The following is a 26,742-nucleotide window of genomic DNA, read 5'->3' as shown; positions in this document are numbered from 1 at the left end:
ACCTCGAACCTGCTGGTGGTACAAGAAATTACACGAAAGAGGGGGGGGGGAGGGATTCGCTCTTAGGCGCGTAACGTCCTGGAAAAACCGACCTACGTGGCCGTAGTTTATAACCGGAAGTGGTAGTGGTCGGTAATAACCAGACAGCGCGCTTTTAGAGCGAACATTTACGACGTACGTACACATACACGTACCAGTGGCTCGCTGGCACCGCGTGTCCTCCTTTCGCTTTTCCACCGCGCCTATATATTTTACTTACCATATCGTGCATCAACAACGTAGAGGCCACTTTTGCTTTTTGCACGGCGATACGTGCACCGCTAAGATAGACTTCGCCCGACGACCGTAAATTCGGCTGAGGGATTTTTGGACCGCGCCCCTGGGGGGTTCTTCGCGCATAGATTTCTGGTGGGATAAAGGCCCTTCCACGCGGGGTATTTTTGGAAATTTTGGTCAGTTGTGTTCCCAGATTTTGTATTTTTCTTAAGGGGGCCGTCTCCTTTTTGTTATGGTCCGAATCGATCGAAGCGCCCTTGTAAACAGACGGACCCTAATAAAACTACTGCGGTCGGTAAAAAGAAGTTGTACAATGGTGACATCTACCGGTACTCTACGTAGACGAATTTTTGACAGCATAGTTGCCGCATATTCTGTTGTCTCCGTCTCTGCCGCGCTGTTGCCACAGCTCCTTCTATTGAGAAGCTTGGAGGAATACGGCACGAGAGCTGCGTCTAGGCAGCGATCGCCGGGCTCCATGTACCGCTGATGGAGGGGGGAACATCGACAGGAGCGGTGGTTATGTGTGGGGAACTGCGGTGCGTCAGTCACGCACACATAACCACCGCTGTAGGTGTTTCCTCGTGCATCAGCTGTAGCTGGAGCCCGCCAATTCCTGCGTCTAGCATCAGAGCCTTGCTGAACGTAAAGGAGGATAGCACTATTGAAAGATAGAGAGGTTGAGTAGTGAAGTTAGGAAACATGTCAATGAAACAATACTAATTTAGTATTTATTTATACATAGAACGATGCAATACTTTGTATAATCAATGTGCAAATTCAAAGCATACAATTTGAATAAGGTACATCACCGAAGTGTAACATGCCGATCGTAATGAAATTTATGAATGCTGTAATTCTTCTAAAAACATATGCCGCTTTTTTTTCATCTAACTATACATCAAATTATCTTTTATATCAACAAGAATTGTCTGTTTCAATAATAGTTTTGTACATGGTTTTCTTCGGAATTGTTATTCCACGGTTGTAAAAATTTATCAATATAAACCAGAGTTCAGTACTAACAATACTGATATTTGGGAATGTCCCATTAAACGATTTTATTTAGCTACGATCCTCTGTTTGTTTGTTTGTTTGATTCAAATCTGGAAACTCAATTTTAAACCACTTCCAACCATCCAATTCCCTCGAAACTTTGCAGAGGTGCGTAGTTTGGTTGACAATACAAAATTATGAAAAAACTCCGAGTGGGTGAAAAAATTACCTAGTCACCAAGAAATAATAACCCATAACAATAAATCAACCATTCTTCAAGCAAACTGTTAAACTGCATACAGCAATAAGAGTAATGTAAATCCACAAACACTAAAAACTAGAAAAAGTATATTAAACAATTTATAATAAACGATTTTATGAAAAATGCATTAAAAACTAAAAAATATTTATTTTCTTATACTACAATTTCGATGGTGTATTTTCACATAAAATCGTGGAGCAGGATATCTCGCAACAAATTCATTTCGACACTTGAGGCTATACTAAATTGATTCATATTCTGTTATGAAATATCCTGAACCACGTTTTTATTTAAAGTTGAAAAACACCATCGAAATTGTAGCACAACACTAGAAGTATTTTTTAGTTGTTAGTGCCTTTTTGACGAAATCGTTTAACAGAACATTTTTTTATATATTTTTTGTTTCTAATCAAGTTATAGTCATTACAATAAATCAATCCAATACCTGCAATCAACTACCTGTAAAAGAAAATTTGCAGTTTAGCGATATTTTTGTAAAAGGACTTAGTGCCGTGTTTCGACCCCAAATGCCCCACTGTGCGCCGCCGAACAGCCCAAATCCTCGCTGGTCGGGACCAGCGCGGCGTTGAGCTCGTATCGCGAGCAGAGCCCTAATTCTCAGTGTTCGTTTCTCGCTTCTTTTTAGCTGATAGGGGGAGCGAGATGGAACGAGTGTCAGGCGTCCGAAAGACGGAGCGAGACAAACAACATCTCGTCGTCTATCTCGCACCACCCTCGCTCGCTTTCAGTGCCTCTTGCTCGCTCTCGTTCCATGAGACAATACTGTAGTATCTTTTATTTGACTTTATCCAGATATTATCTTTGCCCATCTCTGTTCTCCAACTGCTTCGCCGTGATTCATTCAAGCCTCCTTGATGGAAAAATATTGATAGGGGAAATGCGGCAACAGCGCGATTCGACTCTCGATACGTCTCGGCAACTATGTCTTTCCTACATTTATCGGCTAGATTGGACGTCCACCGGTTTTGATGGTACAAGGTACGAATATACCATCAACGCCGGTGACGGAGAAACCTTGAAGCTTCATTCTGTCATTTTTCGGGCTGTCCTGAGTACACGATTCATAAATTCATTATTATTTCAACGTACGGTGCTTATTAGCGTTCAAACGGACCAGACCACCCTGCACGAAAGTCTACCGAAGGCAACTAAACCCGCAAAAACGTCCACCGTGCCGATTCCAGGACGAAAGTTGTAATTTACGGTTTGCTTACTACATCGCGTATACGCAGGCCCGTTGGAACCATGCGCCGCACAAGGGCGCCAGCCGAATGGTACGCTAAAAAAACTAGATCGTACGCTTAATAATAAAGGAATCTAACACCTCACATAAACTAAATATAAATGTAATTCTTTTAAACATATTAAGTAGAAAACAAGTGCAAAAAATTGGGGACAACAAAAATTTTTTTGCACAAGGGCGCCAGCTAACCTCGCGTCGGCCCTGCCTACACGTCACGCTGGTGCTACATGGCTGCAGTGCACCATTAGCGCCACCAACGGAGAAGCCTTGAAGCTTCATTCGGACAGTTTTCGAGTCATAAATTCATTATTATTTCAAAGTGGGGTGCTTATTAGCGTTCAAACGCACCAGACCACCCTGCACAGATGTCTACTGAAGGCAACTGTACCCGCAAAAACTTCCTTCGTGCCGATTCCAGGACGAAAGTTGTAATTTACGATTTGCTTACTACACGCGTATACGTGCACGCTTTTCCTAGCTTGTGTGAGCGTACTCACACATTCAAAGGCCCGCGGAGACGGCCCCCTTAAGCTAGTGTCATTTCTACCGACTGATTTGTGCTGTGGTCGAAATGTCAGTGGTGAAATACAGAAGGAGCTTAAGTCCTTTTCACACGTGACATTTTTTTGCCGTGCCTTTGGTCTCTCGGATATGTTCACTTTGCAGGGATAGGACTCATTTACCAGAAGCAGAAGGACGTAGGACGTGTTTGAATGTCTGTTCGAAGTAGTTGTCGCGCGTGTTGGAAAGGTCTCGTGTGAAACTGGTATAAGGTTTAGGTATTCTGGTTATATTAGATCAGGGCTTTTTAATCTTTCTTGTGTAATGGACACCTCCCCAGGGCTTGGGGCTTGTTTCATGGGTAATTAGCTCCCAGAAGCATGTCCTCAAGACGGGGACTGGCGATCCCGGGGTACCTGAGCTTGCTCACCGGTGCTGAGACTGGGAGCGTTCCCTGAGCACGGCAATCCTACCCAGGCTTAACCCTTTTAGTACAATGGACACTTTTTACCCCATTTGGACTCCTTGGGGTACGTAAAGATTGGGTTAGGAACACCTGATCTAGATTCTTCTTGGGTTAGGCTTATTCTAGTATTTGCGATAAGTAATTGTGATAATTGCACTTTTTGTGCACGTTGTTGTAATACACATAGTATTTGTCCTCAATTCTCCTCATTGCATTAGTTCTTTCAACTTGTAATTAATACAGAACTGAATGATGGCATGATATGAATGTCATTGTGGTTACTCATTCAAAGAATGCTATATTATTTAATGTGTTATAGTTAGTTCTACGTGACAATTTGATTTACTGTGTATGCGATAATGTCATCTGTTAGAGAAACGAAGATTGCTTTGATAGAAAGATGATAGTTTTATGCTGACGGTTATTTAGTAAGTGTAGATATAATTATTAGGAGTTTGGAAAATATTCACTTTGAATATCTGTAACTTAAGTGCTATGTTACTTGTTATTTCAAATCAATTAAGCACAACTGTTTAACACTTTGAACACAAGCCAATTTAGAACTGAAAATAGATAAGTCACCTTCCTTTTCAAAACTTAAAAGAACCAAATCAAGAAAATAGTGATTGCATTAGTAGCGTAATAATGATTTCGAAACGTACGGAGAAATTCATGGGTCGCTGTAAATTTACAATTTGCTGGACGATGTTTTTTCGAATTTTTGCAACTTGCAAGTAGCGCGAATATGTATGTCACATTTTTGGGGTTTCGAGGGCGTTACTATGTTCCTAAAAAAGAATTTCTCGTACCTCGGAGTTAAAACCATTTTGAGGGAACACTGTTGTCCAATTACGAAAGGTGGGTTTTCATGTTTCTGGTTTTCACGGTTTCGTTCGGTCAGTTTTTCTGTTTTTGTGCAGACTTCATTGGCAATGTTTGAATGGTTTAAAAGCAAATTACTATTGAATTAGCAGACCTCCGACGGTCCACAACGAATATGTTATCAATAGGTTCGCTGAAATCGAAATATCATATCGCTGCTTCAGTAGGTCTTTCATTAAATCTTCTTACTCCGGCGACATGCTCTGTTATTTATTTAATTATAATGTACACATTTCTGTCTAATGAAATAGGAAATAATCTTTCATAAATGCCTCTTAGGTATCGTTTATGAGATTTCCTTATAGTGTAATATCTTTCATTATCCCTCTATTGATAAAAAAAATTATTCTGTGGGTTCTGTGACAGTGTTCAGATTCATTTTTATGTGTCCAATGGCTTACAATTAGTGCACAAATATTATATATCCACTTTTTGTGAAATTTCAGTTTTCATATGCAACAAATATGTAGTTGTTGACTTCTTCTTTATGCTGTATAAAAATCACATTTATACCCATTCCATAAATTAGTGAAATATAATATTCACAATATTTGTGCACTAAGCCATCGGTGTGTGTATAAATAATTTCAATACCAAACCTAATCATTGATCCACTCTAGAGAATATAGATCATACACTCCATGGATTGTATAGAGTATGTAGCTACAGGTTATAGAATATACCTAGTCCTTCTACTAGAGTATATTATTTTCTTATTTTTCATATTAAAATTCTTCAGTGATACACTTCCCATTTACATACTGTAATATATTACATAAGTTTCAACTTCAAATGATGCAAATGATGCACTAGTGTATTGAAACTCACCTTGCATCTCTCGTCTCAAAAGCAGTGGGTCATTAATCACTTTTATATTACAACTGTTTACGACTTAATAAAGTAAACTGGAGGAGTTAATAAAGAACATTCCAACGATGCTCATATTTTTTACCATGATATAAAACCCGCAAGCAGAACGAGCCGATGGACAATCAGTTGATTAACAAGTAAACAGGAATTCCAAGCATTTTACCTAACACTTCTATAATTTCATACCGCGTAAAATCCCCGCAATTTCACAATTTCTTATTTTCTCATACATACCATTCATTAATCTTGAACTTTTAATTAAAAGCTACTTTCCACTGACAGACTTTCCCTCGGTAGAGATCTCCAAACTCTTCATCCGCCAAAGGCCCTCCTGCAGATTGAAATAATTCTCGCCCTTTATGGCAAAGGCAATTAGCTTCATTACCAGGTTCGATTATTTAAAAAGGTGCTAGAAGCTCCGTCGCTCCTCGTCCCTTCTGTTATTAAGAAAGGAAAGAAATCGACGTTCACGGTATCCCATCACCGTCCGAACGATTGTATCGTCCACAGAAAATTCTTTATTCATGAAGCGTGTCCCGCGTTCAGGCCGCGCGCGCTGTATCGAGGAATTTCTGCTGCAGATTTTTCTTTTTTTGCGCTATTTTAAACGACCCCTGAGACTTCACTCTCTTTCGTGAACCATTAGGCAAAGGGTTGAAGCACGGGTAACCCAGTTAATTCTCGGCTTCCGCCGTTGGCCAGAGTTCTTGGCGTTTCGCGCTAATTGGATCGCCACGATTACGCAATGAATATTAACGCCCTAGTCATTTACTCGGCTCTGTGGGGGCCATTGAAGTTCATCAAAAGCTGTATCAGCGGGGCTGTACACGAATTGCTTATGTAATGACGTTTACGTAGATGAGTTTTAACGTACCCGGCCATCGAACTCTCGCGGAACACTTTGTTATTCTTAAATCAGAGTACACTTCAGTCGGGGCATGGGAAGAAACGAACTCCTGCACATTAGCTCGAAGCAAAAGGTTTGCTAGTTGCATATGGAGCCCCGCTTTAAATAAAATTATGAATTTTCTTTGAACGAAGGAAACTGTGAATAACAGTATTGTTGGCTACTTGATGTTGCCAAGTAGAAAGTGCTCAAAGAATAACTGATAGAAAAAGAGTTGCTTTGTATGATAATACTTCGCCACAGATAAAACGAAGGGTGTATCGGAAACTGCAGGGTTTAAATTGGAAACGCTTCCTCCGAACTCTTCTGAACGACTGATTTTTAATTAATTATGTATTTCGAACATTTTGTACACCGCAAAGGATTTTCTAGGGTTCCTAAATTCCAGAAGCCTGAAATTCTATAAGAGGAGGGTGAAAAAATTATTCCCAGATGCAAAATGTATATCGAAGCTATTACAGATTGTTTCAATTAACAGAAACTACTGCGAAAGTGGATCCTTTCCTTTTCAACCTACTTTAAGAAATAACTACGAGAAACCTTTGGATCCTTAGCAAGTGCCCTGTGCAGGCAGAATTTTACTGCTTATTGCTCGAAAGGGAGAAGCATTTGATACATCGATCGCGCCCGTGTGTGAGTTGAACGAAGACGGAAATTTAATTCCAGAGAAGTTGCGGATTTTATATTCCTGAACATGTCTGGCCAATTAAGTGTCTGTATGAAATGTTATTGCGTTTGGAGTTTCATTAGTTGGCCGCCTTGTGCGCCTTTTTCCCCGCGTGTGCATGTAATTTGGCCAATTTTGCGATGGCACTTCTCGCTTCTAATTTATTCTCCTCGACCTCTGAATTTCTGTGTTAACCACTTTTTAAAATGAAAGTCGGTTTCGTTCTGGGAGCCATGATTTCATGGCAATTTCGTTGCTAACCAACTCTGTTCCAACCAAATATCATAAACGATTTAATCCATTTCCAGTGTGTCGAAAACTGTGCTTCCAAAGTCTATTTCAAAGTTCTTTTACAAAGCCAGAAGCATTATTACTCGTATACAAGCGAGTGAATCGTCTGTAATTCTCTACTAGTTTGGTGGGGCTAACTTATTTTAGAAGTAGAAGGTATAATAACTGTTAGAATATAATGTTTATTTATTTAAGAAAATAAAAGTTACACAGTCGAACGTCAGTATAATAATGAAAATAAGAACTGTATAAAACTTAAACTAAAAGTAATAGAAAGAATAGTCTTTAGCGCGATACAAGTTAACCGTTCAGAGGGTTTTCTCGGACTGAGAAGCGCAGCGGTCGAGAAGACCGTTTTCCCCTCTTTTGGGTCTCCTGTAGCAAAAGAAAGGAAACTCATAAACTACCGGGTCCTTAAAGTCCCTGACACTCTATCTCTAGGAACAGTCTATCGTTGTACACATTCCAGCAATAACGACTAAAAATTCTCAATTTCCCAGTCAATAAACTGACCCACTTCATTCTAACTAATTTAAATCATGGCGGAAGGAAATTCTGTTGTCCTCTAGTGACTTCAAAATTCATAAAGAAACGTGCAGTCGGTTCCCCATAACACTATATCCTGAAAATCAAATACGAGCAACAACCATGCACTTCAAACAAGTTAAACTCCTCAGTCACTCTCAAGAAAAGTGCTTCGTCGTGGCTCAAACACGGGATAATAAATAATTACCTAAAAACCGAAGGGGTAGTTATTTCTGAATTTACCTTGCACAAAGCGGAGCCAGAGGATAATGGAACCTAGAATTCTATCGGCTGGGTTTCCCACTGGAGCGATCGATGGCATCCAGAAGCTCGAGGACGCCCACTCGAGAGAGGCAGGAAAGAAGCGAGCGAAATGTTGCGCGGAGTTATATACCTACCCTTTGATCTTGTTTCCATCTCGAGGCAGCTGCGCGATTTCCCAGCGATCCCCGAAATCCGTGGCTGGGAAAGAGTTGATGGTCGCGTGATCGCCGCGAGAAAAGCGGCCCCGAGCCAATTGTCCGGGGGAGGAGAGCGTCGCCCGATAATAATGTGCCCTGAACACGATAAGACGCTCGTGACAAACGAGGAAAAGAGGAATCCGTGGACGGGGGAGCGAAAGGTCAGGGCGGGATGAAAGGCCTCCGGCAGGATTAAAAGGAGCAAGGGAGCGAGGGGCGAGACTCCGGCTGGAACGAAGGACCCGACTTGGCCAGAGTGGCTGGCGTGACGCGGGGTAATTACACGACGAAATCGGCAAATGGACAGGCGCACGTCTGGCAAATTAGGCGGACGAAGCGAACTCGTCTACGTTCGCGAGCGCGGAAGCGTGTCTCGGCTGGAAATGGACATTTTTCGGGGGGACTTGCCTGCGACGAGATAGGGATTCTGCTTAACACGTGCAGTGACACCTTGGAATCGTAGGTTTCTGGTAAAAGCTTAAAAGGTGGCAAGACATTTGACTCTTGCGATGTGCTGGGTGACCACCTTTCTGCTAACATTCTGTTCGTGAGTAGCTGTAGTTTGCCTGATGAAAGCTTTGTAGTATTTATGTTCTTCTTGATATTACACAGTTCGACAAAATTTGACCTTTTTTGGACTTGTAACAGGAATTTTATTGAAATATGAATGTTATGAGATGCTATTGAAATAGCCGTTTGTTATAGGTTTTCGAGAGCTGAAAACAAATCCGCAAACCGTGTGTCGCCATCACCCTCAGTTTTTGAGAAATTTGATTTTAAAGAAAACTGCAAATTTTCAACTTTTAGACATCTTTTGTGTTGTAAAAGTAATAGTTATTCGGATGCTTGTTCCGTCAAATTATTTTATGAACCCTCCTGAATTCACAGATATAAGTTATTACAGCATTATGAAGATTTAAATATGAACACCCTAATGCACCCATTTTTGCAGATATTTTTCAATTTATTTCCAAAACTAAGGGTCTAGGAGAAAATCTGACTACTCCACGTTATGCAGCAGACAATTTTCTTTCGAAAAGCGTTAACAGAAGTGGTAAGTCAAGTTTTGTTTTCAATACAGAAACGAAATAGTTTGGCAAAGCGTGCGCCGTCGAACATCTTTCGACACAAAAGATGTTCAAGGTTGAAAATTTGCAGTCTTTGTTTTTCAAAATCGAATTTCTCAAAAACTGAGGGTGATGGCGACAAACGGTTTGCGGATTCGTTTTCAGCGCACGAAAACCTATAAGAGCCGGCTATTAAATGTTACAAGTCCAGATTGCTGTCGAACTGTGTTATTATTTGTGTTCCATTATTCCTCTCTGCGTTAGATTTAATATCAGCAAATTGACTGAATCTGGCCCATTACATCTGATCGTACAACAATAATTAAACTCATATCACTCTAGCACTGTTTTTATCATTGGTTAATTGTCTGCAGGTGGGAATGTCATGAAGACGTATTAGTTAGTTAATTATTTATTTCCGCGTAATTGCCAAGAAATGGACTCGGTTTTACGATATTTACGCATACCCGCCACACACATTACATATATCTATACTTATGTCTATTCCTACATATATTTATACTAATATACATTAATTTCCTTTGATCGGTTTCTACTATCCACGAAGACTTATTATTATTATTATCAGTTACAAAAGGTAAGAGAAACATTCATTTTCGAGGAAATATTTTTTTTACGTTATTTCAATGAGCCCGCTATTGATATTAGTGAATATCGGATTTCGAATACAATGTAATGGACGTCACAGAAGTGAGTCTTTCATCGCCAAAGAGTATCCTCGCGTGGACACCTTATATCTCCTCGTTAGTTCTTATAATAGAGGTTCTATTGTGTCCATAGCTAACATAGGATATTATGTTTTAAAAGTAACGAAAATGAAAGACATAAAAAGAAGTTCAAACGTACTGTCTTTCATTATAGCGTACAAAAAAAAAAGTAATAAAAAACAAAATAGTAAGTACCAGTACGCAATGCTACTTAGTAATCACTTGTTATTGTGAGCGACACGAATACCTCAGTCACTGTGGGGGTCTCGATAAAGCACAGAAATCGATTGTTCCTGGAATTGAAAGCGAAGAGGAAATCCTGAGGGGATCAGGATTATCCTTCCATAGAAAGTAGTCAGACTTGTCAGGCATTCGTGAGAAAAATTCTGAATGCACCTTGATATCAAATGCTTTGCATTAGGAAGCCGGCGAGTTATTATTTTCCCAGCCCGAGAGCAGAGTTTGCTCTTCAACGGGCAGCAATATTTGAAAAATTGAGCGCAGCACTTAAAACGCGGTGCAAAAACATTTGCTATTTCCGATGCTTCGATTTTCTGCCATTCGTACGCAATAACTGCCAAATATTTTTCTGCGTAACGAGTGCCGTGCTTTTTTTTTCGCGCAGAGAGCAGCGGGCACGGAAAAATGTTGGAAGGAATGTTAGAAAGGTGCGCGATAAATAAAGCACAAAATATTCTTGTTATCTGCGCTATTTATTCAGGGGAATCCATTTTAAGGACGCGGCCGCGTTCTCTTTTTCCACGGGTTTATCTGCGTTAGGAAAATATGGAGCCATTTTTGTTCGTTGTATTTGGTTAAGGAGCTTTGAAATAACGAGTTACGACGACCCAGAAGCATCGCGCACTAGATAATTCGCGAAAAATTGTATTCCTCTGTCGAAGGCAACCGTCTGGCTATTGTCATGGATCATTTCACTCTGCACAATGAATTTTTAACAAGATTCTACACTTTCGACAAGATTCTCTTTTAGATAACAATCTAAACGTGCAAATAAATGCAATAAATTAAGTCAGTATCTAACCCACTAAATGCAAATCAGTCTTTGAAATACTAAAATCAAATTATATCAACATTTCCTTTTTTTTTTAGTGTCGCAAACATTGGACATTTTCTTATTTATTTTGCAACTACGCTCGGTACAATTTATCATGAAAGAAAAGGATCTGCATTGTAATACCACAAATTCATGAAATTATTTATATATTCATTAAAATATGTCAATTCCACTTATTTATTTTCACAACGATCGCAGTCGACTAGATTCTATTTTGCATATAATTTAATAACAAAATTCTCTGATATTCCACGATAATTTTCCATCATAACGTTATAGATGAATTCTGTTTACGTTTCTTAATACCTAATCATCAAAACACACTTTTGTGCAAACGTTGAGGCGACTTAGATAAGTTTTGCGAATGAAAATGCAGGCCGAGAAATATCGCTGGCGGATAAATTCTGCCAGGGCTTTGTCTTCTTTAAGGGTAATGCGCGTCAACAGGGCTGTATCGATACCATCATAATTCGCGCGTGAAACGTACCGTGAAATTATCCACCCCCTCTTTTCATCGTTCGACCGCAATCTGCTTCAAAGATCGTCTCTCTTCTCTTTTTATTTCGCAACAGTTCTCTCCACCCTTTAGCCACGCTTTCTCCGTTGCAATTGCGATGACCAACTGCGATAAGAAAAAGGGGCGAGAAAACGGTAAACGAGTGGAAAAAGGTGTCTTACGTCGGTGATTCACAAAGTCCTGGATCCTCGAGGAACAACAGTTTCCTTCTTCATTTCGATCCCACCATCTGAGGTGATCGATTCATTTAATGTTTAATCCTTTAGTTGGGGAACATAGTATAGAGGAGGCATGAAAGTAATGAGATTAGTTTGCACAGTGGTCTGGGTTCGAATTTGGCGTTTCCGAATTTATTTGTAAATTAGAGTTTGAATTTATTTGTCATTCAAGTTCCATTAAGATTCTTGGGGAACCAATCGTAGGCGTGGTGTGAGTACTTTGTAAATCTTGTTAGTTTCTTATGACACTGTGTAGAAAAAGAATTGGCAGTGGTAGAAAATATTATTTAGCAGAGGGTATTGAAAATTTTATTAGTACTTTTTTTTAGTATTACTTAGAAGTGGGTATTGAAAGTTTTAACCCTCTATGGACTCGTGTAACTTTCAAGTCACGTACTACTATTATACATTTTATTAAATAATTCAATGTTTTCCACACGGTGGCGTATATATCTTGTTATATAATGTCTTCTTAACAGCCAGTAACATTCTTGGTAACGGTTACCAGTTCTAACTTATAAAGAAATAAATAAATAAAACAAATAATAAAATCCAATTCATTGTTAATCTGTATTTATAGGTTGATATTTGTTGATTTTACATTACAAAATTTTTTCAGAGTTATGAAAAAAATTTGGCCCACAGAGGGTTAACAATATATCCGTGAATGGTTTGATTCCAGAATAAAAAAGAAATGATAGAATAGAGACAAATTCGAAATGTAATTATAATGCAATCTAAGATAGAATTTGTCAGCTACATCAATCGCTGATAACTGAATATTGGTGATAAAATTTACTTATAAGTCCAAGTAATATATCTGGGACGAAATACACCCTCGTTTTCCAAAAGTGTGAAACTATATTTTAAAATCATTTATTATTTCCCCAAGTAGTTTTTACTGCCCAAGTAACATTATATCTGTTAGTAATTCGTTTAAGCATTATGATTTAGGAATAAATTTCATTCAGATTCGTCCTAGTATTAATAATTGCTGAGATTTTTCACTGGAACGTGAAAGAACCATAGGTTGATTTAGAAATTGTAGGTCCACGTAGTATGTTATCAATAAACGAGTTTATTTGCTGGAATATATCTACGTGGCAGTAGCTGTAAAGTGTCCTCGTAAAATTTTTAATTTACCAACCTTCCCCTTTTGTTCGGAGTAGTTTTTATTGAATTTTTGTGTTGCCCGTGGTACTTTCTTCTGCCCTCGTTTCCAACACTCAGCAGACGTGATCTGAGATCAAGCAGAAGCTTCGTGAATTAGAGATAGGTACCTGGTCAATTTTTTAATCTATTTTCTCCGTCGCTGAGTGCAGAGTCACTGAAACGTTGCGAAATTTATATCCACATTTTCCCCTCGACTCTTATTATTTTTTTTTCTCGTAACAATTTCATCCCCCTTCTAACTTTTCTCTTTTCTTTTGCCTTAGAAATAGTTTTTTATCTTCATCCCTACTTTTTCTTAAAATTGTCAAGTGTGCGTGTTAAATTTCTGTTTCGACTGGTTTTTACGAAATTATTCTCATATTGATTTCTGTTCTCTAGCCACTTCGTGCCCCTATTCGACCGAAAAATCTATCTCGGAAGCTTGCACAGAATTCGATTTCTGTTGGCGGTATCTTCGACGCTCGCAAAATAGTAAAATAAGCTGGGTTAAATTTCGGAGCTTCGACGGAGCAACTTTTCCTGCTGTTTCGAACAGACGTCATTCAGTTCCTCTCTTCTAGATTGAATCTCATCTCCGCCACGTTTGTCCCGCGTTTCCGTGTTACCGTTTGCAGACGTGGCTCTGGTTTTGCTTCTAATACATGCTGCTCCATCGAAATTAGTGGCCGCGCTCTTAATGAAAGTAAATTCACTTGGCGTCGTTGCGATCAGTACTTAAAATTATTTAATTAAATATTATTGAAACTTCTGACTCCGTTTGATGGTATTTCTGGTCTGATTTTCTCTTCTATTTTCAGAAAATATTTTGAAGGTCTACTTTTCATGTACCTACTGTCAATATTATTACATTAAGGGGAATCCTATTTTATGGGCTAAAAACATAGCAAAATTTGGGACTTTTTTTGGAAGATACTGGCAATTCGATTCATCTGAAATTTGGACCACGTGTTTATGCATCTTAGAAGCAGTTGCAGTTAAGTGGTATGCTTATTTTGTTACATACAAAAGTTGGCGCAAAACTGGAGCGCGAAAAGTAAAGGTTCAGAGCTTTCAGTTTGAGAACTCACCACTCTGCTAAATAAATATTTTTGTTTTATTCAAAACTTAATAAAAAAAAAACTGCATCTTCTTGAAAGACGCATAACAACATAGTCCAAACTTTAGATGCATCAAATCGCTAGTTGCTTATAAAGAAAATCCCAAATTTTTAAATAATTAAATAATTAAATAAGCCTCACGGCTTAAATAAAAAAACAAAAACAAAAAAACATTGAAGATGCTGAAAACATTGAATGCACTGTATTCAATTATTGATGCAACAATTGAATTATTAAAAAATGCCACATCCTAGTTATTTGGAACGTCACAAAACAAACCTTGACTAAAATTACACGAGTGTAATAGTGGCAGTGGTATTAAACACAACCAATCACAAATGTCAACAGAACCACTTGCACCGATTCTGTCAATTTTTTAAAAAAATGCACGAGATTTATTTGCACGGCGTCTCTGACGCTCGCAATGGGCGATCCAAACAACCAATAACATCAAATTGGTCCCTAGTGATATTCAAATAATAACCATGCTAGCGGGGAAATGAAATCGATCGGTTCTAATCTCTGATCCAAGCCGCAATCTCACGAGAATACGGGTTCGATGGCGGAGCTGCGGCTCTATCCCAGAATTCCGTGAATGGCTGGCATAGTTTTGGACGATGGTATTTAGTAATTAGCCCACTGCCATCGGAGCGTCGTGTTTCCCGTGCTTGGGTACACCTCGATATTCTTTCATCTGAAACGGGCAAACCGCTGATTTCACGTCGGCCATCAAAAACCTTCTCTGCCACAGTCTTTTGTCATTTCTCTAACTCAGACCCAGACATAACCCGCCTCTTCCTAAACGTCGAGAAGAATGACTTTCGCGGGGACGTGAACAATTCGTCACTTTACAATCCTCTTGGTTGTTGGACGAACTTTCGGGGACTAGTTTTCGGTTATTCGTTGAACGAATCGGTGAACACTGACAATGAGGATTTCGAGCTGCTTGGAAGCACTCTTCTTTCTTCGTGTTTTTAAAAAACGTGCCTTTAATTGGCTGACCTTTGTGAATTTTATTTTATTTTGTTTACTGTGAGTTGGGGTGTAAAATGTTACTTGTCAGAGTTACACATTAACTAAATAAAACATTATTTAAATAACGGTTCGAATAAAATTTACTGCAACTTTAGATTATTTGACGAATAAAGTTTTTCATTCGACAATCTAACTTTTATTCGTTATTCGAAATTTTTATTTAACCCTCGATTGTCACACCTACTTTTTCGAACGTCGTTGTCACACTGGGTCAATTTGACCCTGCCAATATTCAATCAGTTGTTACTTAAAAACTATTTGTTAAATTAAGTCTAAAAAATTCTGAGATAAAGTTTGAACGTTGTAGAACATATGCCCATCGTTGAAAGTTGACACTTAAAGTGTCATAATGCGTTAAAAAAATTTGAAGCAATTAGAGTTCCGACAAAAAGTATTTGCTTAAAAAATTGCAGGGTCAATTTGACTCAGTGTGACAACCGAGGTCTAAATAAAAATGTTACCCATCTCTGCACTACTTTAAAAGTGATCGTTCTGTGAATAAATATATCAAACAACAGATGAATGGTATCCAGAAAGATATAAAATGTAACACTAACAATGTTGTTAGAATAATAAGACTGTCCTAAATTTGCGTGTAATTCTAATAAAAAGGTGGATGAATGTCTCATTATCAGTAACAATTACATTTCAACCCCACAGACTTTAATGCACTTTTATTCACCATTCAGTGCTTCTCCAAGTACCAGAACAAAACATCGTGTACTTCACACCGAAAATCGAGAGAATCTATGCCTCGATAAAAAAATAACGTAGCAATACAATGCAGCTGTAATTTGAAACATTCTCGCACGAAACAAATTTTACGCGTTATCTACCTCGGCAGAAAATTTCGTCGAGCAACAGGGAATATTGCAATGCGCGACAAAAGATGCAATTAAATGAGAACTAAAATTGAAAAGCATTTTTGATAAGTGTGATTCTCGGAATATTTCAAATACCTGGTCAGTGTGCAATCGACTTTAATCAAATTCCTGTTCAGTGCGCAGCTCGTTTCGAATTTTCACGTGGCGAACTCGGCAAACAGAAGTGACGCGAAACGAACTTTGCGCCACAAATCTCAGAGCTAAACGCTCACGAGAATTTGTCTTGGCTTCCGCCTCGCGGAACTTTCACACGTCCCTTGGCCGCACGCCACTTTGATATTCTTCCACTCAAATGGTGTTCTCCCGAAAATCTTCGAACTTCCACAGGATGCACATAAATCGAACTTATTTTCTTAAGAAAACCGCCGGAGCTCTCCCTTCGCGGCACGTTCTACTCGAATCCTTCAGAAAGGGGATTAAAACGAAACTCGCACGAGCGTCTACAATATCCCGAACGACATCATCAGCTCGAATGCCAGCACTCTTTCCAACTTTACGGAACTCCGCCGCCAATATTGCTCGAATATGTTTCTCCGCCCGCAGCTCCTGTCCCTGCCAGTTTATTTCCTCGGATGCCCGCGGAAAGCACACCTTGAAACTCGATTCGGGAATAAATGGCATTGTTTCAAGAGGAGTTAGAGGGCGTTGCAGCGCAAGAAAGGGAGTCGCAATAAATTGCAACGCCAGCTCGTCGAATTTTTCGCGCGGCGGGCCGTCAGTTGCAGTTTTATGGTGCAATTTTGCACGCGTCATTTCAATCGAAAAACTGTCGACCCCGAGCGAAAAACAATTTTTGAGGGGCGGCAGGGGCGACTGTAGCTCATTCGGGGATTCCTTGCCCCGCCGAGGGATGAAGAATCGAGCAATTTGGAGGGGTGATTTTAGGGGAACGACGCCATCTTTCGCTGGCTCTAATTGCGCGGAAGAAGCACCGACTGCCTCTGAATTATTCACGACGTTGGCGTTGATATTCTTTGATTAAACACCGCTTAGCGGTTTAGGAGAGGCTCGAATGCGCCATCCGAGCATTAACGAGCCAAGGCGAATTCTGCAGTCATTAATGTTTCACTCCGTTAGCAATCCTATGTTCGTCGAATTTCGTTTAATTACCTATGGCTAGTAGACCGACCGGAGTCAAATCTATTATGCAAACCGATCGGTGGTAATTTTGGCGATCAGGCAAATTTGCCTTTCGTACCGTTACCTGTATTAAAATAAACTACTTGCTGGGGAGCAGAATTACGTATGAGCGGCGAACCAAAGCAGAAGTGAATTTAGAAATCAATTCCCGGCAGGTTTCATTATTTCATAGTCAACATCTCTGACAGCCAGGCAGAAGCCTCGATTATTTCCCGGGGATGTTTATTCCGTTATAGTTAGACCGATCTGCTCTCTCTGCATTCGAATAGCTGCGTTGACTCAGGTCTGCGCGATACAATTTAATTATTAAAACCGCAGACGTGCATCACGTCGAAGCAGGAGATCGGGACTTGGTGGTGCATCAAGGTTATGCATTTCAGTTTCCTTGAATGCGAGCGACGGCGGCCTAAAAAAACCGCGGGAAAAGCGTCGAGTGATTGACGTCGTACGTGAAACTGACGGTTGCGGTGCGCCTGGGAAAACGCGATTGGGTAAATTTTCACGTGGCCGTCTGCGCCAGAACAAGCGATCTCGAATTTGTTACCGCACACCAACGGCTGGTTCCTTCGTGCACGTCACTCGCAGTCAAATTGAAAATAAGCTTAAGCGAGGAGACGCTTTGTTTCTTGCGTCTAAAATAATATAGAAACATCATCAGTTTAAGAAGTATATTATTATTGCTAAATAATTGCAACAGCTGTGAAATAAGTCAGAACAGATCGCAAAAAGTGGTAGAAGTTCTTCTAGAATTTTTAGCGAATTTTAGAATAATTTATTTGATTGGAAACGTGTTAACTACACGCCCAATTCCATCTGCAAAATTAGATTCGACGTAGCGTTCGTGTTCTGCATATTCATATTGTTAATGTATCCTAACGATAATATGCTAATGTATCTGCGTTTCTGTTTCAGGTGAGTATCGAGATCGACAAGCTTCGGCTGTAAATAATAAACGACACGAGTGAGTACAGATAAATTTTAATGTACGAACGTAGAATGAAATAAATAGCTGGAGATCGTATCGTGTTTTACAATAACAGCGCGCAACCTGTGCGTCGCGAAAATTTCACAATGCAAACAACATCCAGAGGCGAATTACACGACATCACATTTACGCGATTAACAACGTTCGCGGGATGTATTTTTTTTTGCACGCGACAAACGCGATCGTTATAATTTCTCTTCTTCAGGAAACACGTATAAATTTTCGCGTCGGTGTAATATTATACCGAACTCTCTTTGTCGATATTAACGAGCCACTGTCGATTTATCAATTATTCTCACACCGTCACAGTTGTTTCCAGTAAAATACGCGGATTTTAATCGCGATATCTCAAAGTACACATTAATTTTCATTTTGATTCATAAAATTAATGAAATCAACTTTACACAAATATCTGATACGATACGTACAGTCACTTGCAGGTTCGTTCGCGTAAACAGAAACGAATAATTTGATTGCGAAATATTTTTTATTTTAGTTTTAAAGTTGCATCAACTCATTTGGGTCATTAGCAACCACGTTAGTTTACATAAAACTGAAGGTAGACATGGATATTAGATCAGGTGAAATTTAAATTAAATGGAAAAGTTTAACATGTTTTAAGAATTTGTGTGAGAATTTTTCCAAGAAATGTTCCAATTTTCTTTAAGAATTTTGTTGAATAATTTTAGAATATTTTTGTGGTAGGTAGATATACTCGGGTTGCCATAAAATAAATGTGCAGTCTGTTTTGCAATTCTTTCAGCTGTTTCGTTCCCTTTAATTACTATATGTGAAGAAACCCATTCAAATAGGATTTCAGTGGCTCTTTTGTTTAACAAAATTGTATCATAATTCTTAATAAGTTCCTTGATAATTCGGTTCTTCGATTTGGCGACTTCTAGAGTTCAAGGGATGCTCTTGGAATCTGTGTAAATAATATCATTTTTGCATTTGTCGTCGACTTTTCCTATGTATTTCAGTCGCTCCAATATTCCATATGGCACGTAGGAAAATATAAAAAAGAAGTCCGACAATTTGAGACCTATATCTTCTTCGGCAGTCATTATAGTGAAATTTGCTGCGTTGCTTCTATGCTTTTATCTGCCACCTCATTTTCTATACCCAACTCTCGCCTAGTCTCTGCAATTACACAATACAGAATAATACTATCAACATAATCTGGACGCGAGAATGCAATGGTAGTTCGTGAACAAGCTTATGAATCACTATATGCTTCGTATCACTACGAATGTGTTAATAATATTGTTGTTCATTTTTATTTCCTTCAATTACACTTCCTTAACACTCTAAAAAGGAATCTTATTAGAGGCAAACATTTTATTTAAATAAAGATTTCGAATATCGTATAAAAGTTCAAAAAATTATTGTCGAGTGAAAGAAAGTAACTTTATTCGTCGAATAACCCCAAAGTTAGAGTAGCTTTTATTTGATCTGTTATTTAAATAATTTTGTATTAGTAAATGCCAAACTCTGCTGTCAGATCAGCTGTTTCGTAATTCCTTGCCACAGCTTCGGTCGGCTATTCTGGATGGGTGTTCTAATAGAGCACACCTTTTGTCAGCATCGATAATTGACTGTTTGTAGTGGCAAGCACGGGGACAGGACACGTGTTGAATTTCCCTGCAGGGTTTGCTTCAGCAGTTGCCTGCAAATCTATCGTGTACCTCGCACTCGAGCTTTCGAATCGGGCCCACGTGTGCATGCATTACGTACTCGTGTCCGAAATCACCGTTAAATAAATAAAGAGCTACTGTAATCCGTGGGACGCACTGCTTAGGTTCAGTCCTAGGATTGATGGGGTTTCCGTGCGAAGTTTGCAAGGCAATTGAACGATACGTGTGTCACGAACACACAGTAATAAAGTGCCTAGAATTCGGAAACAATACCATTTACCGTGTCAGTCCTTTAGTGCCTCGAAGTTTAGCACGAGCATCTGACAGAAATATTAAAACGAAAAATACGTTACAGAGCGATCACTTAATGATTCTACTTTAAATATTAAAAAGCTGAAACACAAACTGGAGAAGCCATAATATGTACACAATTTGTATTATTTTCAAATGGAAATTAAATATTGCGAATAGCACTTTAATTACGATAAATTGAAGGCAAATCTGACGACAGAGTGTACATAAATATTTTACTTAATATACTTTTTAAAATTAGTCAAAATGTACCTGCAAATTACTGCGGAAGGAGTTCCGCGAGGATGTGGAACTAAGGGGTGGGGCGTTTAAGAAAGAAAAAAGACTGGAGAGGCTGTGTATTTAAGAAGGAACTGATGTTAGAATGATAGCTAAGTTCAGTAGCGATAGACAAAGTAAAGAGAAGTATAAAATCATGTGAAATTGAAACGTCGTAACTATCTTCAAAGAATGTCTCCCTTCTACCTCCGAAAGGGGGTGTGTTAGTAGAGAAATTTGTCTCACGAAGTACGCAGCTTTTCGCTCGAGCCATCTAGCAGCCCCATAAAAATCGTGCTTCGGCATGAAGTATTTTATCACCGAACATAATCATAGAGGACTGTTGAAGTTAGTACGGTCCATTGGACACCCTGAAGTTCTAAAGTGATCGTATGTCTCCCCAGGGAGGAAGCACATGTTCGTCCTCATAACAATAGAACACACGGTTTAGGTTAGACAGCGTGATCAGATAATGGAGCACCAAGAGTGCATTACACTGTATAGTCGAATTATGCACTTCTGAGGGGGTCCCCTGCACTTGGTTGTTTCGTGCACGCGCCTAGATTCGCGTTAGTCCAGCGCATTAAACGCGCACGGATTTTATCCTTCGAGAATCGACTTCCCTTAAGAGCTTTTATTACGAAATTTATTAGTCCCCTGTATCCACAGTGATTCACCCCTTTAGTTACTCACAGCTTCTCCATTTTCCAGTTGATCGATGCTGCGTGCAGTTGAAAAAATAGTTGCCATTGAAATGCGCAACAAACAAGAGGCTTTAGTCCAATTTTTATGCGATTTGATGAACAATCATTTTGCACTGTACTTCTACTTTACATGTACTACAATTAATTTCTAACTCTATATTTTCTCTTTCCTGTTTTTTTATATGTATTTGCTTTTTTATTTTCTTGTTACTTTCGTAATGTCTACTTGTGCTAGAGAATTATTATTACTGTTATTATTGTTAAGATTTTGCTTCCAATTTTAGTTACATCGAAAATTTTAGATTTCAGTCGAACAAATAATAGGATTTAATTGTGGTCACATGTCGTTAAAGTACTTAGGACTCCATCTTCTCGGCTTTGGTAAAAATAATAGTACTTGAATTTGTATTGCGCCATTCAAATCTACGAGTTGAATTCAGTCCAGAAAAATATACATGGTATCTGTAAAGCCGGGCAGGTAGAGAAAATCTGCACTATTCGATGTACTATCTTCGCGTACTATCACCACTATAATTCAATTCGACGTTCATCGAGTGCTTGACCCACGACGGATTAATCGTACGTGAAATTCCAGGGCCTTCGATTAAATTAAATAGGACGCAGTAGGGATCAAAGAGGGCTCGACACTTTTTCGTCCATTTACATCGGTGAAACTCAATATCCCCGAAAGGCTGTCAAGTGACTTACGAAAATTTTACGCGTGCATTAAATCTGCTGGACAGGTTGAAGAGTTTGCAAAAGTGGACTTCGAAATCCATCGTCACATGACACAATGATCGATAGAAATGACACACTCGTCATGTGCTCCAAACAAAATGGAAAGGAGCATTCACAGCCAGCCCCGTATTCGACGAATTTAATGCGAGGAAAGGTGAATCAATGAGCGCACCTTTGACACTTTCGCTCCCGCGGGAAACAAGGCGAGATGATTAAACAGAACCACCTAACGACCCGTGAGAAAGGGTTTTAAATCGCGATACGCCACCTCGAGGATTCCTCAAAATTGAAAGGGCAAGACGGAACGAGCGATAAAGTAAATTGAAGTTTCTCGAGGCGAGGAAGCTTCTTCCAATTGACAGTTTATTAACGACGCCCTGAGCGAAGGTGGAGAACTTGCAGAAAATCGCCAAATGAGTTTCCCAGCACTGTCTTTGTTCCGCTGGAACCACCGAAGGAAAACACCAATATTTTTCAACGCGCCTTTTTACGCTCTCGCCACCCCCAGCTTCCGAGATAAAGAATAATCCTCCCCTTTGGTGGGATTCCTCCTCAGCCGCGGAAAGCTCGGTGTATCACCATCCTTAATCCTTCTTTTTCTCTTCTCCTTATTTCCGAGACCCTACGCGTGCGCGAAACACGCATTTTGTAGCGAGTATGCGCATATTTTGGGGGTAAAATGTCGTGGATTTGGGGGTGGGTATTCATCGGACGTCGGGATAACTTTTCTGGCTGCTTTGCTCTTCGAGGCGAGGGTAAATTAGAGATCCAGCTGAACGTCTTCTTAATGTCCCTTCATCGTCGAACAGTCTGCAATTTCTTTGCCCTCGTGTCTCTCTGATTTTCCTACCATTCCGGGCACCGTGACTTTGCGGGGCAAATGAATTTGAGGGTGATATTCTCACCTTGCTAGATGGAGGTTTAAGTTCTGAATGGTGAGTTGGAATAGGGATTAATTCTGGGTACAAAATGTGGAATATTGTTGTGTGTGGTTAATCGTAGGGTGGATATAAATTGTGGAGGAAGGGTAGGAGAGCGTGTACAGGAAGGAGGCAGTGTTTAGTTAAGATTTTTGGAATGGTGCAAGTAGCTGAAAAAAGTTCGAAGTTCAAGGTATGCCTTTTATTAATTTTGTACATAAGTAATTTGCTATTTGGATTTTTAGTAAGTGCTTCTGTTAATAAACACACCCTGAAGTGTTAATATGAACAACTGCAGTTTATAATTACCTACTTCAGCAGCAATTCTCTCAGAGTGAAGAAATTTGTAGAATACGAGTATTTTCCTTAATTAGGGAATAATGTTATGGAGATTTAAATACTCCTGGTGTATTGGAGCAAGATGCAATTTCTAATAATGAGTACAACTCAAGTCTAACAATCAGAAAATCGGCAAAGAAATTCAGTAGATGTATCACTACAATAATTCTTCATCTTCATAATACTGAAGAGTTCAGCAAATTTTACTCTTATTTACACGTGTCGTAAATTTGTTTGTATTTCTTTGCTCTCACCCCCTAGAAGAGTGTCATTGATAAAAAAATAGTCCCTGAATAAGTTTATTGTAATCTGACAACAAGAAAGGGTGCCAACCAGGCCTGAAAGATTAGAATTCATCAATAGCTTGGATGTAAAGAATTTCTCAAAAATGGTAAGCCCTATCGAAATTTTGTTCAAATAATATTAAAAGAGCATTCAATTTTCTGCAATTACTGTATATATAATTTTCTCGTGCTTCCAACCATTTTTTAGATAATAGCGTTTGAATATAGAGAGGTCCGCACTACGCGCGAATAGACAATACGTCAGCGCCGCACAGATCTCTATATTCAAACGCTATTATCTAAAAAATGGCTGAAAACACGAATAACTTATATATACAGAAATTGTAGAAAATTGAATGCTCTTTTAATATTATTGGAACAAAATTTCAATAGGGCTTACCATTTTTGAGAAATTCTTCAAATTCTAACCATTGATGAGTCTAAACTTTAATGCCTGGTCGGCCCCTTTTCCTGTTGTCCGATTGCAATAATCTTTTCCAGGGACTACTTTTTTATGAAATGCAACCACATTAGGGGGTGAGAGCAAATGAAATCGCAGTTTGAAAATAAGGACCACCCTACTACGCAACCGACCTTTCTGAAATTTTGTACACACTTAGTTTATGACCTGGAATAACGTATAGGATACTTTTTATCCTGGATTGTTTAACCGATCTGGACCAAAATTTTCATAATTACACTCTAGAACCCTGCGGAAACTATAAGCTACCATGAAATCTGAACATCCCACCCCTTCCCCTACTTTCACCCCTTGACACTCCGTGACAATCAAAGCTTTACCCTGGCAGCGCTGAATACTTTAAGCTAGCTACATATCTAAATACCACATACCCCCTCACAGTAAATACCAAGTGTGCCTTCCACTCAATTTCGGAATTATTCTGCTGTGGACCTCTCGTCAAGTCAACTAATTAAATCACAAACACCAGTAGCGCAAACTCCCCGCGTAAGTATCGAGCAGAGGCAAAGATCGAAGAGAAGTGAAGAACTTTCCTAAACTTGCCAGCAGAATGTGCTCCATCAAGGTAGTCAGACTTCAGCCTCCCCCTCGCAAATCCACTGCGATACAAAGGACTCGGTTCCCTCGATCGATACTCAGAATTCTTCGTAAATTCAAAGCCACGTCCAAGTCTCTCTCCGTTCGACTCCAAGATCCGTTCTCAGCCGGAGCCAGACCGTTCGTCGTCTCCGTCGCTAATGCGTACTTATTATGACCAGTGTGGAAACGCTGAAAGTTCCCTCGTAACCCGGACCCATCCCCAGCGCGAACTTGCCCCGAAAACTAAACTTGAGGATTATCATTAGGGGCGGCTGGAACAGGGGGGGTGGGTGACAACGACGACGAAGACGATGTTTTCCCCATAATTATGCGACTGCTGGCGCCGTTCTGCGCGGAGAACACCGTAGGGGATGTTTCCATTGCTATCAAGTGGATCCTCACTGGCACACGGAGGCGACAATAAACGATAGTTTATCGATAGTCGAGAGACGGCTACGTGTACCGCCGCGGGTCACGTTAACTTATCGACGACACGGAAATTGACGTAGCGCGACGCGACGCGCTAATTGCGTCGCGAACCCGTTAATTATGCGAGTCGCTTGGATCGAGATTTGCAGTAATTCGAGGAGAGTCGCGGGTACTTGTTTCTGACGAATTCGACCGCGAACGGTGGGCTGGTCGGACATATTGCTGCTGGGAATGTCGAGTTGTCTTTGGGACGCTTGTGTTTCGCACGCGATGGCATGTGTGCGGGGGTATTGCAGTGCAATGTGTGGTGAGGTGTAATGAAGTGGTTTAAGCAGAGTTGGACGAAATGTAATCTAATTACAAATTATAAATTACGATTAAACTGTAACTGTGTAATTGATTACACATTATTTTCTGTAATTGTTAATCTAGGTAGTTGACCATTTGGTTTTGTCAACTATCTAAACGAACGATTACAGAAAAAAATGTGTAATCAATTACACAATTACAGTTTAATCGTAATTTGTAATTAGCTTACATTTTGCCCAACTTTGGTTTTAAGGTGTAATCTGAGGTATACTGGTTTAATCGGGTGATGAAGTTTAGAAGGAAGGAGGAAGCTTGATGAACTGATTATTTATAAAGTAATTGTTCTTTGTATATTGTTTGTTCTGAGTAAAGTACTTTGTTTTTTAACTACTTTGTATTTAGATGTTTTTGTTTTGTCTTTAGGGTAATTGGATAGTTTTTATTTTTTGACACTGATTAATCGTTGGATAGATTAAAGCACTTAATGTAAGTGAAGGTGGTAAGTTGGACGTGAAAAACTGAGGGTTCAGTTGATTATCTTTCCTTACGTCAGCTCTTCTTTAGATTCGTCATTACTTTAATTGCTTTTCCTGTGTATTTTTCTGCTCTTCTGCTTCAACGTCAATTTCGTATTTCTCACCTTCAAATTCCACTGAATACAGAGTCTTAAAAATTCCAATCCCTATACACAACTAGATCTACTAACAAAGCTATGAAATCCAAAATCTCCTATGTTCTTTGTTTTTATAGTAAACGAAACTACACTTCAAAATCAAAGATACTCAGCATCCAAGGAAACTCAAATATTCCTAGTATTTCACATAGTCCACTTCGCGCTCTCACGAAAACTCCGTGGAATCAAACAGTTCCAGTTTCAAAGAATAGTCAAAATTCCCAGTACTTCACGTACTCCACACATCACAGGTTCCCTGAAATCAAAGTCATCTAACTTCAAAGGGAACGCGAAATTTCTAGTAGTTCACATAGTCCATATGCTGCATCGACAATTTCAAGAAACCAAAGTGATTCAGTTTCAAAAGAGACTCGAACCTCCAAATATTGCATTTCACACCACGTAGCAACAATTTTCAGCAATCAAAGTGATCCAGTTTCAATAGAAACTCGAACCTCTAAATATTGCACGCAGCCTCTGTTATGCACTCCCAACAATTCTATGAAATCAAGGAATTCCAGTTTGAGATTAGACACAAAATGAGGCTCAAAATTCCCTACACTGTAAACAGGCCACACCATGTACCCTCGATGAGTCCACGAAACAAAGAACACGTCAGGTGAAGGGAATTAATTTATCATCTGTAAAGGTAGCTTTATACCTGACGAGTGGCTCGGCCGAGTCATCGGTCTGCTACTCGGCCGAGTAAAAATCTTCCCCGCCGGATTACTCGGCCGAGTACTAGAATATGTGTTCAGACCGGGCGAGTACTCGGCCCAGTAAACTAAGCATAAA

General features: G+C 39.5%; 1 protein-coding gene and 1 long non-coding RNA gene across 7 annotated transcripts in view; both read left to right on the top strand.

Annotated features, from left to right (window-relative positions):
• Positions 1 to 18,352, top strand: part of LOC143375069 (uncharacterized) — a 60,743-nt gene extending 42,391 nt beyond the window's left edge. The window contains exon 3 of the long non-coding RNA XR_013086798.1: positions 18,215 to 18,352. This is a non-coding gene — a long non-coding RNA (uncharacterized LOC143375069). The remainder of the gene's footprint in view (positions 1 to 18,214) is intronic.
• Rho-5 (rhomboid-5) overlaps positions 1 to 26,742 on the top strand; it is a 371,266-nt gene that overhangs the window by 243,510 nt on the left and 101,014 nt on the right. The window lies entirely within an intron of this gene.

Source organism: Andrena cerasifolii, chromosome 12 (genome assembly GCF_050908995.1).
Source record: "Andrena cerasifolii isolate SP2316 chromosome 12, iyAndCera1_principal, whole genome shotgun sequence".
Classification (NCBI taxonomy): domain Eukaryota; kingdom Metazoa; phylum Arthropoda; class Insecta; order Hymenoptera; family Andrenidae; genus Andrena; species Andrena cerasifolii.
This window is presented reverse-complemented; position numbering and strand designations above follow the sequence as displayed.